The sequence below is a fragment of the Apium graveolens genome, chromosome 4 (assembly GCF_009905375.1).
Source record: "Apium graveolens cultivar Ventura chromosome 4, ASM990537v1, whole genome shotgun sequence".
Lineage (NCBI taxonomy): Eukaryota > Viridiplantae > Streptophyta > Magnoliopsida > Apiales > Apiaceae > Apium > Apium graveolens.
In genome coordinates this window covers 266,969,899-266,976,862 of record NC_133650.1, presented here as the reverse complement: position 1 = coordinate 266,976,862, position 6,964 = coordinate 266,969,899, and the positions used below count along the sequence as shown (strand labels likewise).

The 6,964-nt window shown below is 37.0% G+C and overlaps 1 non-coding gene across 1 annotated transcript; it reads left to right on the top strand.

Moving 5' to 3' along the window:
• Positions 1 to 258: 258 nt before the first annotated feature.
• Positions 259 to 365, top strand: LOC141723104 (small nucleolar RNA R71). Its single transcript, XR_012576096.1, has one exon. It is a non-coding gene; the product is annotated as a small nucleolar RNA R71 (small nucleolar RNA).
• Positions 366 to 6,964: the final 6,599 nt, after the last annotated feature.

Here is a 6,964-nt window from a genome sequence, read left to right as displayed (position 1 = left end):
GTATCGATCTTCATAGACAACGCCTTTAGTTGAGCAGTGATAGCCGTAGTTGTATCCACTTCAAGAACTCCTGCTACTTTGCCCTGTGGCAATATCTGGATTGGATAATGATATTCATTGGCAGCCATCAGTTCAATTAGCTCATAAGCTTCCTCATAGCTCTTTGCCCATAATGCTCCACCTGATGCTGCATCGAGCATGGGTCTTGACTGTGCTCCCAAACCATTATAAAAGCAATTGATCACCATCCAGTCAGGCATTCCATGATGAGGACACTTTCTAAGAATCTCCTTGTAGCGCTCCCAAGCTTCACATAGAGATTCTCCTGATTGCTGCGCAAATTGAGTAAGAGCATTCCTCATTGCAGCTGTCTTCGCCATAGGGAAGAATTTAGTAAGAAATTTCTGAGCAAGATCCTCCCAAGTAGTAATTGAACCAGCTGATAGAGAGTGTAACCAGCTCTTAGCCTTGTCCCTCAGAGAGAATGGGAAGAGTCTCAGCTTCACAGCATCTTCAGAAACACCATTGAACTTGAAGGTGTCGCAGATCTCAATGAAATCCCTAATGTGCATATTGGGATCTTCCGTTGGAGAACCCCCAAACTGGATTGAATTCTGCACCCATTGAATTATGCCAGGCTTAATCTCAAAGGTATTAGCTGTGATAGCTGGCCTGACAATGCTAGATTGAATGTCATTGATCTTGGGTTGAGAAAAATCCATCAAGGCTTTCGTTCATGCTGCTGGATCTCCCATTATAATGAGTACCTGAGACACAACAAGTAAACCGTGAAAGTAAAAGAGTCCGAGTCAGTGAACTTTAACGACCACTGATGACAAGTACATAAACTAAACAATTAACAACACCAAGTCCCCGGCAGCGGCGCCAAAAACTTGTTAGGGCGAAAACACACACTAAAATTCACGCAAGTATACGCGTTCGCAAGTAGTATAAGATATAAATCAGATTCGTTCCCACAGAGACTGGTTTAGGTTAAGTTCAATTTATGCACCTATGCAACAATGTATGGTTATCGCTCAATGCTAAGACAAATAATAAGTAGAGATTATTTATAACTAAGAATTAAACTAACAATTATAACTAAGAGAACAAGAATGGTTGAATTAATATATATGACAAACATGGGATCCTAACTTCATTAAATACTTCATTCAATAGCCTTTTCGTTCTTAACCTTAGCATGTAATGGTGAAGACACTAATCAGATAACACGAAACTAGTAAACGCCAACTTTCGTTGTACGAATACCCTACTACCAGACATCCACAAAAGAGATAGAAGCTGAATAGACACCAATTATATTGAGACCCTATATGTCTATAGAATTTGACAACATAATGGTTTAAGCACAAGTTATCCCTCGTGATTACATAGGGCAAGTAAGATGGGTAAAATTACCTACGAATCATGCATAACAATAACATATGAACCTATTCTAGCATGGCAAGTTCTAAACCTCTATATTCACTTTCGCTTCAATAGAGATTAACACGCTATCTTATATGTTAGCTACGCACATAAGAAGAATAAGCACAACCAATACTAGGATATCAATCAATCACCACACACCAAGATATTGAAACAAATTAACTATAGAAATCCATAAATAAATCCGTTATAACCCCACAATAATGATTAGTTCATAATCGAACTCATCATCACCATAGGTTCCAATGAAAGCATGATAATAAACAATATAAGAGTACTAGGGTTCAAAGACAAATCGAAAACAAGCATCCAAGTATCAACTATATTAAAAAAACAAAAGTCTTCTTCTCTGTAGCCTTCTCGTGCTCTCTAGGTCTTCTTATTGCTCTATCAGGCCTCCTTGTTGTTAAAAACGTCTTTTTATGGGTATATATAGGCTCCAGGATGACTAGGACTCTCAAAATCTTCAATTTTGACTAAAATCGGGATTCTGGGGCAGAAAGCAGGCACGGCCGCCTTGACATTCTGGAATTTTTCTGACAAATCTTCTTTTGGCCATATCTTGAGTTCTGCTCGTCAGAATTAGGCGATTCAACTGCCCAAGTGAAGCTAACAAGATTCTCTACAATTTGAGAATATCCTAGGCTTCCAATTATGATCTTTTTCAGGATAATTCTTTGAAATTCTTCTTTCTTCCTTTAACTGATGCCTAAAATACTATAACACAAAAACATATCAAAAATACCAACAACTTGAGTCCAAAACACCAACTTAAGCCTGAAATGAAGCGTTCCAAGTAGATATAAAATCCACTTATCATGTTGGTTCATGAAATGGTTGTAATAGAAATGAAAATAAAAGACTGAAAGGGGAAGGAGTATAAAGGGATATAAAGGAAATAGAGTTGAGAAGTAATAAGGGAGTTAGGTATGTGAAACCCTAGAGACCATAGCAATAAATAAAGAGAAGTGTGTCATCATCAGTGCGATGGTGACGGCTCATGAGATAAAGTCAAGGTTTGAAGGCGGAAGCGATACATATAATTAATTCCCTTTAAGTTGAGAGTATCCGATGAAACTTTGAGATAGACCGATGGATTAATAAAGAAACACGGATGGACTGAGGAGACAGGATAACAAGAAATTAGGAAAATAGGATGAAGGAAGTGAACTCCATGAATGTGAAGAGTATGTAAGACCGGTGGCTTGATATCCCGAAAGGGAGACGCTAGTATAAAAGATATCCCACCATTGAGATGACAGTTGAGATAAATAATGGAGATAAATGAATAGTTAGAACTAAAAAGTTCACATTGAACACGACCAATATTTCCAGAACATCCCTGTTATCATTACCAAATCAGGAAGAAAAGCGGATAACCATTGTTATCTTTTTGAGGCCATATGGATTGACTTCAGCTTGAATAAGGATGCTATTGAGAAATTTGGTGTAGACTATCGAGGTGGGAATGATTGAATAAGATAATCTATCAAGGATATATGACTTGATTTATCCATGGAAGGATGCAAGTAATTTTTTTAAAAGGTGGAATTAAGGATAGAACCTCGATAACTTGAGATGAACCCTAGAGGAATGCATAAAGGTTGGCATTTCACCCTTAATAGGGACAGTATGAGTTTTGATTGTATGAATCGGAAAGGATTAAGGTAACAACAACCTTTAAGGATCAGTGGAGAAATTTTTCAGAAGTACATAGACAATGGTTCTAGTATTAATAAATGATATTTTGATATGCCCTGTATCTAGGGAATACGGGAGGAACGATTCAAGGATAACTGTGACGGCCTCAACCCCGGGGTCCGGAGTTGACGTCACCAATAATAATATTAACAACATAACATTATTATATAAATACAACCCTTTTTTCCAAGATCTTTTCCAGGTTTAAGTATGACTTAGGTTACAACCATTACAAAACCAACTTACTAAAGATAATCCAACAATACTATCTTTGTTCAGCAACTCAACGGACCCGCTTGGGTCCAACACAACTACCTCAGAGGAGCCTGACACGGAAGGAACTGGAACTCTGCACCGACTACCACTGAAGAATCTCCTAGGTATCTGCAATACATATATAAAACATTTCGCAAGGGTGAGCAATCAATTGCTCAGCAGTACCACTATATGAATAATAATCAAAAACAGTTTATAATAAACAGTTATAGGAACAGAATTCATAACTTTCTAAAATAAGTAAAACATGTATGAACTGGATATCAAAACTAGCATGCTCTGTAAACCAAATCATCAGTTGTGTGTTGTGCATAAATACCAAATTTCAATTTTAGCATGCTTCTTTCATTTTTAAATCTTCCGTCCTCTCGCAGGACCCATAAAACCATTTGTCCCGTTACGGGGACCCAAATCATTTGTTCCGTTACGGAAACCATAAAACTTGTCCCATCACAGGACCTATAAAACTTGTTCCTCTCCGGGAACCTCAAAATCACTTGCTCAGATATAAAAGTATTGGATGATCCCTGTGAGACAGCTGATCAGGCTATCCTATAAAACTTGTTCCGGAACTCAGAGACTAGCTAGGTCTCTGTCACGCTGGGCTGGTGGTTATAATAGGGTGTGCAACCACTTCGCCTCTTACGCTAACTTCCAGGCCGTTACGGGCCTTCTGCGCACACTCATCCAATTATCTAAGCATTTTATCCAGTTTTCCAAATTACTTACCTATCTCTTATCAAAACAATTATAACACAGCACATTTTCCAAAACATTTTCATTTTATTCAGAACTTAGAGATGGGTATTTCAGAAGTTACTTTTCCCCCAAAACACAAGTTAGCAAAACAATTTAAAACCCAGGGAATACGTAACTTAAATCATTCTGTTCCACTATGAGAATAAAACAACATTATATTCATATATGCTGAACCATATAGATATGGTCAGGGTACTTGCCTTGCAGAGCTTTACAAATAATATCGATTGACTTGGAGCTGACACGGACGCTCAGACTTTAACGTCTAACCACTAGATTACCCTGGCTTCGACTTTAACACTCAGGTACTTTGATTGGAACCTTACTGAGCTCGTCGACTGTCCACTAGGCTATCTTTAGACCAACGCCAACTCTTGGGCCTTCAGACTAGAAGCTACAAAGGCGAAATACCCTAATTTAGACCTTCGATTATGTTTGACATATCCTCGCTAACAATCTACTCGAACGTTAATAAAACCCGACTCGTAATACTTCATATAATAATACACGCATCAATTAGGGTTCACGTTCTCGAAAATTGGTTCGGTGTTCGTTTCTAGAAAATAGGTATATTTTTCATTTATGAAATTAGGGTTATCGGTTTCGCAAAGTGTTCCATCACAACACCTATACGTACATATAACCGATCGACATTCCGGTAGTCATTGGGTACGGCCTCGCATTTCCGTAATTTAATTTTCCGGAAATCGGGCAGCACCTCCTTTAATTATCGGCTAACCCGTCGAACGTCCCGACGTCAAATTAATCATAACCAATTCAAACCAACCACAATACAATTCCCAACCACCGATTCCAGTCAATAATGTCAATTCGCAAATTCACAAACACCAATTAAATACACTTATTATTCGTTATTATCCGCATTTTTATGTCTTAACTCGTGTTTTATAATTGTAATCGTATTTTATATTTTAAATTGTAGGACTCAGAAATATTCATCATAGCCCACCCTCGGCTCACCGAAGCTCATCGCCGACGGCGATAAAATTCACGGGTTTTCGATTACATCGAACATCCTTCGTGAATTTCATCGATTAATTATTATAATCTTTGTACAAGATTCATTTATTTCATGGGATCAATCAAATAATTCTTACAAAAATAAGAATTAATTCAGAATTAGTCGAAATAAAACAACAGACAATAATTACAACACAACCCAGCACTGCACTTTTCACCCACGCCATACACACGCGTGTTAAACACGCGCAACCACTGCACAGGGCCGCCTCGCCGGAGAATCGGCGGTAACCCGCAAAAACAAATGAAAACAACAGAGACACGGCATGGACAACCAGGGTTGCGCCACCACCACCACCCCGCCGGAAAAGTCGAGGGGAAGGGCGGCAACACAGGACCCCAGCTGGAATACATACATATATATATTCGAAATCATATATACCAGCATGCACTTAAACAATCAAAGGAAACCACAGCAACAATCATGCACAGATGGCCGGAATTACCAGTTATTGCAATCGAAGAAAAGGCAGGGGAGAGGAGAGGGAGAATTGCGGAGAGAATCAAAAGAAATTAAGGATTGAAGAAGGAAATATGAACTGGAAAAGAAGAAAGAAAACGGGTTAAACCCGATTACATCCGGCCCCCTTTTTTTATCTTTATTTTATTATAAATCTTCTGTATAATCCCGAGACTAAAGTACGTCTAACCCTTATTTTAATTTTTAGCTATACAATAAACACGTAAAATAAATTGAAATAACTCAAATTAATTTCAGAATTTCCGAATCAAATAAAACTAATAAAATAAAAAAATTCATAAATTTTAAAACAATTCTTGAAACAGAATTTACTCTCGCTTTTATCAATTAAACGAGTCGACGCGTCGGTAAAATAAATCCCAAAATCTCTGAACGATTTTTAAAATTGCCGCAATATTCCAAACTTAAATAAGTATGAGTTTCATATTATTTTTTTTAAAGAATTCTGGAATTAGATACGGATTTTATAAATAAATAAAATCGGAAAATCATACAGGACTAAATATTTGATGAAATATTGATTTCTCAATTTTAAAAACTCCTCAAAATAATTAATAAAATTATGAAGCCATAAAAATGATTTTAGAGATAACCCAAGTATTTATGGAAATAAATCCTGAATAAAATCACCTTATAATATAAAAGTGAAACAACACAGCTTCACAACGAATTACACAATTGAGACTCGAACACCAACGATCATACCTAATTAAAAACAAAATAATATCCAACTGACAGCACCCATACACATATTTTAAATATTTACTTATTCAATAATTGCACATTTAAATAATAAAATATACGAGTCGTTATAATAACCTTAGAGGTTTTACAAGGAGAAAGGTAATATTCGAAGTTCTGAAGAATAAAAATTTTGATAAAGGAAATATGACATAATTATAATAATGCCAGGTGGGCACGTGTTAAACCATAAGAAAGTATAGGTCGGCCCAATGAAGGTCGAGATTGGTGAAAACAAGAAGGACACAAGATAAGAGACGTCCTAAGTATGATCCAGAGTCAGTCGTGACAATGTTAACCTCTAAAGACCGAGGCAATAACTTATGGAAAAATGGTGATATTTTTTTTCTCACCAAAGCTTAAGGAAGAGCATTTTCACACAAGCAGTGATTGGAAATGAGGTAGAAAATTTAGTTGGAGATCGTTTAAAGGACATTGATTATAAGGAACTATTACTATCAGGAAAGGCCAATGAGGTGGCCGACACTCTAACTGCAAGAAAGCAATTATAGGCGC